This window comes from Epinephelus moara, chromosome 23 (genome assembly GCF_006386435.1).
Source record: "Epinephelus moara isolate mb chromosome 23, YSFRI_EMoa_1.0, whole genome shotgun sequence".
Taxonomy (NCBI): Eukaryota; Metazoa; Chordata; class Actinopteri; order Perciformes; family Serranidae; genus Epinephelus; species Epinephelus moara.
In genome coordinates, this window is record NC_065528.1 from 19,947,238 (window position 1) to 19,959,593 (window position 12,356).

Sequence of the window (12,356 nt, forward strand, 5' to 3'; positions counted from 1 at the left end):
TGTTATATTTTATCAGTAGCAGTGTTATATTTTATCAAATGACTTGTTTGATTGATTCACAGCATGAGTTGTGAACAAATCACGAGCCTCCTGACAGCAGCAGAAGGCCTATAGTCCACACAAGAGAAGTCACCCCAGCAGTAGGCAAATTCTCAAATTTTATTCACAAAAACAGATAAAGAAAAAAGTACACGTACAGTTCATAAGAAATAATTAAGACATGAAATGGAACACCCTGATAAGCTATCGAAAGTTTGAGAATAGAGGCCCAGTCATAAATCAAATTGTATTTTAAAATGTTTTTATGAACACGTCTAGATTTTAGAAAAGAAAGTGCATATACTATACAGTAGTAACATCTATAACCTACAGAACTCCTAAGACTTGCCAAAAACCTAGAGACTAAACTGACCTAATGCTAGCTACTACATGGTCCTAAGACATTCATTCCATTAGTCTGAAAATTGGTTTGATTGGAAAGACAACGTAAAAAGAAACACATAGCAAGTGAAAATAACAATAGAATGTAAATGGGTATGACTGTAACTGGTTAAGAAGTCCCTAGCCGTTCAGGGTGTTCATGCTTTCATATATTTTTGTGGTAATTGCTGCTGAAGGTAGCATATTCATAACGTCCTGCAGTACTCATCGCGTCTCTTTTGGTAATTGCCAGCATCAACATCTACCGAAGACATATCAGGGTCGTTCCATTTCACAGGGGAAGATTTTACCCATTATCCCTTGTAACACTGTTCTGAGGGGCAACATGGCACTTGAAAATGAGGGGTGGGAGTGAAAATGATAAATGGGATTAGGCCCAAGTGGTATGAGGGCAAATAAATCTGACTGTTTAAAATAAAACCTGAAAAACAGATAAAAGAAAAAACAATATTTCAGTTTCCCTGCCAGTGTCTGGATACCCTGTGTATGTCTGCAAATACAGATAAAACAAAAACTGCTCAGAGATCCAAGTGTCACAGTTTGACCTTTTCACCTGGAGTCCATTTGTCAGTACCCATCACCTCAACAGCCTATCGATGTAGCGTAGTGTGCACACACTGCCGGCATTTGCATTTAGAAATGGCTACATTAGCTCATATCTGCAACCTCACCACCCATTAGTCAATTAAAGGGTTAATGACATGTCACAGAAGAAGGTTCAGTCTTGGTCGGCATGAACTGCTTCCAGACGACCAACCTTTAATCTAACCCACTTAAATATGCATGAGCCATCCCAGTGGGGTTTTAATAGCCCTTAGTTCCTCCCCTGGTCTAAACCTACACCCCTGCCCCCCGTTTGACAAATGAGACAGTGCACCTTGAGTTACCAAGACAACACTTTGCTCAAGGTTCAGTGAAATAGCCCATTGAGGGAGGCACTTGTCAAAAATGTGTCTTGGCTGCTGTGAGCAAGCCCCTCCTGACCTCATATTCATAATGATGGCAGGGTGTCGGCTCCTGTGATGCCAGTATGTAAATATCACACACACTCCTGCTATAGAAATTGATAGTTTCCATTATAATGAGAAACTTTGTCTTACCTCATATTACCTGACAGGTGCAATTTGTATTCCCTGTGTATGTGCTGTACACTGACAGTCCAGCTAGATGCCCTTACTTCATATTCATCAGCCAATGTATGTTCAGTATGTATTACTGTCAATCAAGGTATAAATAGGCCACTTGTACCCAACATATGTAGGATCTTTGACACCAGTATTGATATTTGAGAGTCTGAAATGAGCTGACAATATACAGTCTGACAAAGTTGTGGCTTAGAAGCAGGAAATTTTATTTTAGCTCAGCGCCAAACTTCACTATCTATGTTGACAGTTAACAGTGAACATGGAGGAAAATACCTGGATATAAATAGAATTTTTTAATGTATTGAATAGTCGGCCATCAGCACTTGGTTTTAGTTTATTATTACATAAGACGGTGTGCTTCGGTCCTTCTGCATCATTGTGGTGCCAGTGATGATGGTGAAGCTCACTCACGAGTGTAATATTGCAATTTTACAACAGTAACCAACAAAATGAAAGATATAATCAAATGTTATTCATATTGTGCGGCAATTTGCTCTCAAAATAAGAAACGTTTTGCTAATGTCATCTCAGTCATCATGGAAATACATGAGGTCTGGCTAAAAACTGGAAAACAGCCACGTCAGCTGACTCTTTGGGTTTTCACACATGGTCCTTTTCAGCCCTCTAAACTGACTCAGAGCAGTGACTCTGCATTTTTTGCCAATATGCGAACACTCCAACTAAGTTCGGTTCGCCTCAGGTCTGTGATGCGCTCCAGGTTCTCTTTGCTCTTTGTCATTGTATTTAGCCCTCTAGATCACATGCTATTGCACTGGGATGCTTTAAAGAAACCACGTCGGCTTGTAATGTTTGCAAAGATGCAGAACGAGAAGTAGTTTGGTCCATGGAAGATACTGCATGTCTCCAGATGTGGAATGTAGAATACATCAAATGGCAACAGTCTACAGCACAGAAACACAAAGGTTTACCTCCAATTTTAAGTTCATCTGAAAGCGAGGGGCTCCATAACCACACTGCATCAAAGTAAAAATAAAAATATTTCAATATTATATAGGCTATAGTGAAAGGAAAGAGGACTGAGGCCACATCAGAGTGGAAGTTGACCAGAAAGAGAATGGAGTCCTCTTTCAAATGAACCGACAATGTGAACATAAGACCTGAGTCCCTTTTCTGTTGGTCCACTTCTTGGTGCTCTTTAAGAGGACTCAGTTTGGCTTGTTTAAAAAGGACTTTATGTAAAAACACCCTATATGTAATGAAACCTAGTTTACCTCTCTAGCAAGTAGGCCAATCCTTTGTAATGAACTGGCAACACAGATGATTTCTACTCAACTTGACCAAACATTAATGCTTTGTAGAGATCGTGGGGTTCCCCAAACTGAATAAATACCACACATATAAACATAAAACTGGCCATGATAGCTCAGTCTTGTAAGTAAGATATCTAGTGAAAAAATAATGTGTTCACAGACAGATTTAGCTACTATGTCCACAAACTTCACATGTTGGCTATTTTTAAGATAACTGTGTAGCTGTGTGAGGGACTCAATGGCACAGCTGATGTGATCCAAACATTTCCCCTAACAGTTAACTCCAGAGCAGCTGTAAAGTCCAATAGCCAAATATGATTAAAAAAAGATAGATATAATCATTTCCAGAATTCACAACACATCTCTATCTAACAAAATATTCTGCTCTGATCCATATTTTTTGGCTTTTAGCCTTTTAAAAAACAACATTTTCACTGCGGTGACAAAACTGTTTGCTCTCCAGCTTGCTGCACACAAAGGGAGGCACACCACTGTATTAACAGAGCAGTTCAGCAGCACCATAAATTATTAAAGAAAGTTGATTTAAAACGATCCATTTTGTTTCTGCACCGTAGCCTACTGGTTTTTGATTCAGCGCTGTCAGTTCAAATTGCTATTACTATTTTAAGTGATGAGGGAGGTGTGCTGTCATGCTGATTTGATCACATTCTAAATTTTCTATTTGACTAATCAGACTGCCTGGTCCGAGCTGCTTGTTGTATAACAAACATTTTGGGGTTAGAGGCAACCTGACATCCAGCCTTTTGTCAGATCTTTGCCCGCGCAAATATTGACAAACATCTTATATTTACTCCCTTAATGCCCCTGTTGGAATATCATCTGTGGTTACTCTTCTAGCTGTTTTGTGCTTGTTGAATTGTGATATGTTGGATCAGTTTTCCTGCGATCAGTGTACTGCAGCTAAGCTAGCAATTATAGCTACAACTTGTCCGAGGCTAATATTTCGCTAATAAAATATTCTTAGCAACTGGTAATGCTAACTTCTGCTATTTAACTCATCGCACTTGTACTCTTGTTTGAGAAAGTAGCTAATCCTAGCTAATTTTGTGGATCCAGTTTCCTCGTTATCACGCTAATTCATTTTCACAGCACTCTTGTTTGTAGCTTCTCACATTTTTGTTACACTGGATTTCTTGCCCAGGACTGTTTTCAAAGTTTGAGAATTCCTTCCCCTGTGAACTGTACAGGCCGACACCTGGCCTTCAACCTTTTTGTATTAAGTATGTTGTGCTAACTGCATAGCTGCGCACCTGCATGCATTGTAAGGGCCGAAAAATTGGCTCAAAAAATATGGATGAAAACACATAAAAGTGCAGCCTTATGCAACTTATGTATACTTTAATTTGCACATCTGCCAACATATAGACTGTATCTGTCATAAGCCAATTTTGGGCGATGAAATGGCACCTGTTGATGTATTGGTTGGGCGGTCCTCAGTGGTGATTCATGTTTTCAAAGTAAAGATTGTCACATCTGTTCTTGGCACTGTGTTCAGTATGTAACCTTGCCTTGGCTCGCAGACACTTGTCTAGACATCAAATACCTTTAAAGTAAAATCACAGCCCCCTCTCTCACTTAAAGTAGGAAGTTTTTGGTTTAAATGCATGTGAGCATATTTCATGTGCTTTGATTTAGTACCTGTAGTCTAAGATTATTTATATCTTTGAAAGCCTGTTTCTTGAGTCCCACCACACCTCCCTCATCCCTCCTCCTACCTCTCTCATGTCCCTTAAGGCCTGAGAGCATATTGTTGTCTAAAGGCATTTCTCTGATTATTTCCAGATCAATCGTGAACATATGGATACCCTGGGAATGACAGATGCACAGCTCAGTTATTGTAAACACGCCAATAATATCAATAATGGGAGGCTAAACAGCAGAGGTCGTTTGGATTGGCTCTAAACATGTCAATAGTGTTTATTTAAGAGACTGAACTGTGCGGCGTTCAGCCCACTGTTCGTCCACTGATCCATTTCAATGCATAGATGGAATCAATGTGTAAGTGAGCTTATGTAATTTGAGTATGAAGCGAGTGGTTTGCCCTTGCTTTTTCAATTTTCGCACTGACCTCACACAGATCCCCACTAGAATTATAATGGCAAAAGTGGGATAGTAACCGTGCTACAGTGTAGGGGACAAGTCTCATTGCACTTGGGAAACAAGGTCATCCACTTACCTTCTGTCTCCAGCCACAGAGCAAATACTCACAGGGAAAGACCGCCATTACCAGCTCCCCGAAGGGGGTATCAAGTCAATTCCCAGCGGGAACACAAACAGGCAAGCACACACACACACAGTCGCAGGCATGTCCACACTCCTCTCAATCCCTCTGACCTCACCTCAATTACCGGGAGACATCTTTGTTTGGGTTGCCGTGCCTAATTAGCATGGTTCACCACAGAGCAAGTGCTCTGTTAAATTCATTTATCAAAGGGGCCTGGGACAATGCTTCATGTCACACCATTAGGATTGCAATCTCTCTCATCATCTCTCCAGCTCATTTCATGAAGCCATTTGACAGTTCTGAGCGAGGGAATGAGGTAGGGAGGGAGGGAAGGGGGGAGAACAGCATTATGGAGCGACGGACGGAAGGTAACAGCATGTAAAACAGAATGCTAGGGAGAGGATACATGTGGATACTGAGCGAAACAGACAAATCATGTTAGCAGGAGACGCGAGGAAGAGAGCAACAAGATGAGAGAAAAATGAGTGACAACGTTTTAGAAAGTGGCAGATGGATGCAGAGAGAGTTGAATAGATTTTATGAAAGACAAATAAATGAGGAAGAAAGGGAGAGAAGGAAAATAAAGCCTCGAGGGTTTTCATATTGAGGCCAGTTTGAGTGGACAGATATGTGTATAGACAGTGCTGGCAGTCTGAATCTCTGCCTATCACACCTTCCCCATGAGAACGCAGCTTAATGGGTCTTTGTATACACACACTGCCTATAGAGGCCACTGCAGTCTTCAACTTGCATCAAATATTCAAAGCATCCTCTGTTGTCAAGACACACACATACCCTCAGACACCCTCACGCACATTTTCTCACAGCCTCTAAGCCATAAATGTCAATATAAAGCAGTGCTGGCACATCTCCCTCTCTCCCTCTCCGTCGCCGTCTGTCTCTGTTTTGCTCCCTCCTTTTAGTAAAAGGGAATTGTTTATCTGAATTGCTAGAGGATATTGTGAATCATTTTTCAAAACGTTATCATTTGTTATTTTTCACATGGTGTGCAAATTGATGCATGGGTAAGAGGAGGGGGGGGGGGGGGGGGGGGTTAGGGACTGTGAGAGACGACCATCGGACAATCAATCACAGCAAAGTAGCCCGCAATGACAAGTAGAAGGTCTCTGACATTTTTGACTGACTTGATTGATGTGTTTTTGAAGTGCAGGGGGAGCCGGTGTCAAACTTCCTTTCTGGCATAGAGCAGATAGATCACACATCACACCGCAGCGCTCAGCTGGGATCAGTGATATACTTTCCAGCAGTGTGCGTGGATCTACTGCACCAACCAGGTGTTTCCCTATGAAAGAAAGGGTACACTATCAGAATTGTTAATAAGTCTAGTGAGCATCATGAGTTTGGTTCGTGCAGCAACTCTGATCATTGAAAATGGTTTTCAAGTCAGTTAATAAGGCCTTTTGATAGGTACACCATGTCAGGGACAGACGCATATATTTTTAGCATTGGCCCCATAGGCCAAAGATGGTGGCCAAAGTGCATTTTTGATTGCCCAAGTACAAACCTATGTAAAGGCCAACAGGAAAGGCATTTTAACGCAACTTAACACAGCCTTCCTTAATTACCCACTTCATTAAATGAAAAGACATTAACAAAATGAAAAAATCTTTGTAAACATATGGCATATTCTCTCACAGTCTCTTAGTTCACAGTCTGTAATTTCTTTACTCTGCTATTATCATCTACAGTTGTTAGTGGCATAATAAAAACACCATTAAAATGTTGAGTAAATAAATAATTATGTTTACTTTGCCATCCTTGTAGAAAAAAAGCCATACTCTAGTTGTATTTAGTTTATGTAAAGCACTTTGTAATCAATAGCTATAGCTACAGTACAGTACTTTAGTGGTGTACTTCATTACAGAATGGAGTAAATGTATCTGGTTACTTTGATCTCTGGTAGAAGTTTGGTAAATGTAAACACTGATGTAATGTGTCAGTAAGTACTTTTAATGTTACCTCTAAACTGTACGCAGCTTAAGTACTTCAGTATCGTTACATTTATTTACTTTAAACTTGTTGAGTTGTCATATTAAATGGCAGTCTACTGTTTAATGCTTCATGATCCTCCTCCTCCTTAGTTTCGTTAGCTGTTAGCTCTTTTAGCTCAGTTAGCTGTTAGCTTCATCAGTCAACACACTGCAGAACTGATTATCTCTTCTTCCAGTGATAAGAGCATGGGGATTCAGAAGCTTGATTCAGTTTGTCATTTGCTGAGCCATAGTTATACATACATACAAAACCCCTTTCATCCCAGAGGTGTCCTGGGTAAGATCCCTGGTTGTCCAAGGCATGTATTGTATTTTCACTGGGAAGCCGCTATTCTCGAGCCTTGGCTAGCTGGTAACAAGTAATGTTCACTGTTTTTGTAGGATGTTGAACTTAAAGGAGCAATGAATCGTTTGTGGGACTGTAACGTTGCCTTGGCAAAGGATCGCAGTCTCGGGGTTTTTATTTATTGAACCTTTATTTAGACAGGAAACTCACTGAGCCATGCCGCCTCAGACTTGATAAAACTTTGTGGCCACAGTGAGACACTTGGGACTTTCCCCTAGGAGACCGGTGTTTGTGTCCCGTGTCTGACTTGGTGTTATACTGTGACCATCACGTGTTTCCTTAATTCTTTTTGCCGATGATATTTGGTGGCCAAAGAGTAGCTTTTTGTTGAATGTTGAACCCTGCACGTGTACCTTTACCAGGACAATTCTCAATATGGTTGCTTGTGGCAGCCTGTGCTTTATCTTGAGCTCATTACAGTAATGTGGAAAAGCGACCTGTTGTTGTTTTAGGAGTGTAGTAGAACCATAATATCAGGTTTTCTCTCAGTAATGTGTTGGACCCAATCGTAGCACAAAGACTCTATTGTGCCACAGATGTGACATTCAAATCCTTTCAGCTTCTATGCACTATTATATACAGTACTCTGAGTTTGAAAGCTTCTCAGCTATACCTTGAAGGTCAGTTGTAACTTCACATACAGTGAATCACTTTATATTCTTCACCCTATGTCGAAGAAAGGATCTTTTTTTTGTTCTTGAAAGGTATTGGAATTTTCTTTGTTTAATGTGTGAGAGAGACGAGTAGAAAAAGACAGTAGCACATGGTGGCAATATGAGTTGGGAAAGGTAAAAAGTAGAAGGATGCGAGAAGCGCTTGATCCTAGAACTGACGAATGCACTGACAGGAGTAAATAAGAAAGTAGTATAAAGAGCTCAAGTCCGCGTAAGGAGGCAGTTAAGTACGCAACTTTATGTTAGGTACGAAACTTGATGACGCCCGACCAGAATTCTTTTTCTAAATGTAACCCAACCATTTGGACTGCTAATTTGTGAGATATCACACCAATCGTTGTATGTGGATATGTTGACTAGTTACTATTTTAACTAATATTAGCTGTTGTGAAGCCTAGAGTTTGACATTTCGGCCATTGCCATCTTGTTTTTTTGGGAGCCAGAAGTGACCATGTTTAGACGAGAGGCTGGAGCTGTGAAAGAGCGAGGTGTGGCTCTGACTCATAGACTGTAGCGACACCTCACAAGCAGCCTGTCAGTCAAGCAACCCGGCCTTTATATATGCATAACTTTGAGCCTTTATATGTAAACGGGTAAGTTATAAATAAAACCGCTAGTACAGTTGTCATGAATGAAGAAATTAGTTATAGCGACCAAACTTTTTTGTGCCAGGTTGTAAATGTGTTTCTTTCTGCTGTAAAGTTGGGCAATTTAATGTGGGGGTCTATGGGGATTGACTCTGTTTTGGAGTCAGCCTCAAGTGGCCATTAGAGGAACTGCAGTTTCTGGTACTTCCAAGTTGGTTTCATTTTTCTGCCTTGGAGGTTGCTGTTTGGTGAAATCACAGGTATGAAAGCTGAAAATATAACAGGATATTGTTATAGTTAGCATTACTCAGTATCTTAAAAAAATGAACACCGTAACAAAAGATGGAAAACAGCTCTGCAAATTTGAGTTTTATTTTCCACTTAGTATGTGCCATGAAGCTCTAAAAATGAAAATGTTCTGTCTTCTCTCCTCGAGCTATTTTCTCCGGGTGCTCTATTTCACACCGTTCTTTCTCTCTGCGTAAAGGGTGGCAAGGCAAGGTGACATTTGAAAAGTGCATTTCCCTCTCCGCTCCGTCAATCTGTTCTTTTTCCCTTACAGACAGCCCCCTCCATCTGCACACTGTCATGGCACGCACACACAAACTCCACACACACATAAACAGACACCTTCTCCCTGCCCACTGACAATGATGTCCCTGCTTACCGCCGAGGCTGTGTGTGTTTGGTAGACCAGACTGCGACCTCTGGACCCCTAAATGGCACTGCGGGCTGCGGTGTGACCCGAGGGCCCATTAAGAGTCAAACCCAACACCAGATCTGTCACATACTCTCATGTGACGAGCTGTTGGACATTACGCTGTCACCTTCCGATGACAGGTTGTCAGCACCTGTGTCAAGATGATCGATTAGCAGATTGAGTCCCAAAACCTTGTCCTCCCACTCGCTCTCCCCTCTTAAGACTGATTAAAACAGAGTTGCAATCATTTATATTTCCCCGCACACAGACAGCAGGTCTGTTTATCTCCCTGGTGACAAAGTTTTGTTGCACGTTTGGAAGTTAATTGCCTGGCTCATTAACGGTGTGTGTGTGTGTTTCTGTCTTGGAGCAGCGGGGGATTTGATATTATCTTGTTATGGTGAGATGTTTTACAGCGTGAGTGGTGATCTCTCAACCTGAGGCATAAAATGGCCTGAGTGGTGCTTCGGTAAGCCCGGTGTGATCTGTTCATTCTCCTCATTCATTTTTAATGGCCTTTGAAGAGAACGCTTGTTTTCCATCACCACCACCATTTTGGCAGAGAGGTAAACAGATGGATACTGACAGTGAGCGAGCGTCTCACAACAAGTGTCTCGCTCTGCCATATCTCCTCCTTGACAGAATACAGTACAGTACTTTAGTGGTACCCCCCGTGGGTAGCCGGTAAAATAAACGGGAGACTTTATAGGGATTTATGTAGCACTGAAATGGGAGAAAATACCAGTATGAAATTGACAGCTTTTCCACCGCAGTCACAAATAATGGGGCTTTACCATGAGTTTGTGGTACAGACAGCTCAGGTTTTTATTGCTGCAGCTGCCTTCTTATAAAAGGGACTTGGTTTCAATCCTAAATGTTTAATAACTTCAAAAGGAACAACCTCCCTTCACTGTCTCCGTCTCTTCCTCTCTGTGTGTGTTCCTGCTCTGTTTTGCATTTGCAACTCCTAACAATTGTCACATCCTTATTCTCCCATTCATTCCCAAAATTCAGAGTGATTCGCTTGTCATTTAGGTGACATTTGCCGGTGAAGACAGCCAGACATAATGTAGCCTCTTTTCATCCTGTCAGACACAAGTGTAACAATCACTGCTGCGGCAGAGCTATTGACAAATTGCTGTTATTGTGACTTTAAATGCGCGCATAAACAACCAATTCATTAATCACTTTCTGCTGATGGCTTTTGATCAGCAGAGAGAGATTGTGTTCAAGGACTTGTTGAAGGTCGCTGTGTGCAGATCTGTGATTGCTGTGTAAATCGATTATGGCAACACCTCCCTCCAAGGATGCTGTCAGAGAGCCAGCAGCTCCAAACAGTTGCTTCAGAGCCAAGGGCCACATTTAAGGGAGGGGAGTTGTTATTGAGCATCACATACATCATAGACAAGCATACACTCTACATATATGTGATGTATACAACACATGCTGAGCCTATGTTCTCACACCAGAGTGCATATAATCAAGTGTCCTTCAGTTTATAATAGGATAGAGCGATGTAGTATTATGTAGTCAAGCAGCAGTGTTTACTACACTGCTTGTACTGCTTGACTTCAACAGGTAGTATGATGGAATATTATCTGTGCCAGTCACAATAATGGCATGATTTAGTACATGTCTACTCTTAAATCTGCACTTATTGTTCAATTTATATTGAGGTCAATGACTGTGTAATATGGAAGGGTCACTCATTGTGCGTGCCACCTAGTATTACTCAGGATGCATGCGGCTCTCCGCAAAAGTAGACAGTGAAAATGATGTATTGATGGTCATATTGACATCATACCAGCAACATTACACCTTTTATTAAAGTTGAAGTATCTCTTCCTACATAATATGTCACAGACATCAAAGCCCTGTAATGTTTTTTGTGGATGTTTTTTTGTGTATAATCACCTTAAATAAGAATCGTGTTTTCGTTACCTTAGAATGAGTCATTTATACTGTATCTACATAGGGTGTGGGTCCTTGTCCATGGAGGCTGCCATGTTGCACCTCCATGTTTGTACAGTAGCAGAGAGAAGACAAACCAGATCGCTGGCTCTTCTAGATAGGGCCATTTGTGTGTTTACGTTTGCAACTGTATTGCAGCCTGTTCGTGGTGAGCAGTATTGGCAAAGCAAGACTTTTCAATGTAAAGCTGCTTTATTCAGTGTTTTGATCAGTTTAAATCACCGGGTCTGTTTGTTTTGGAGAGGAAATGACCTCTGTGGATAATTGGGCTTCCAGTACAAACCTGATGAACTCCTGGATCTTAAGTTATCAGAGAAAAAAAGGTGAGTGCATATAAGCAGGTGCTGGGCTAGCCGACTATCTGCAATGAGCTTGACAGCACCAGAGAAACACTAATTTGTAACATCAGATTGCTTTATTCAGTGTTTTTACCATTTTAAATCACTGGGTCTTAAAGTAGGGCTGCTCGATTATTGAAAAAATCATAATCACGATTATCTTGGTCAAAATTGAAATCACGGTTATGCAAACGATTATGAGGCGCACGTGATGACTTACATTGTTTACACGACGACATGTCATTTCTGTCTGTACATGGTTGCACATTTACAATTCTCCTCTGCTCTCTTTATCGCATACGGCGGAGTTTGGCCCTGCTGTGCGCACACACACACACACACACACACACGCACACACAGACCAACTTCTCTCGCTCTCACGCTGCCATTTTCCGCACGCTGTTTTTGAAATCTTCCGTGATCACCTGCCCCTCGCATTATTTGTAGTTCACCTACTTGACTGGCTCGTGGAATGAATAGAAGAGAGGAGGGGAGGGGGAGGTATTTGGCATGCGTGGCTTCCGTAAAAGTCAAAATAACATCTCCAGGCGTCTGCGACCAAAAATCATTTACACTCGATTTCATTAATTTCTAAATCATTTGACGATTTGCGATCACCAGACGAT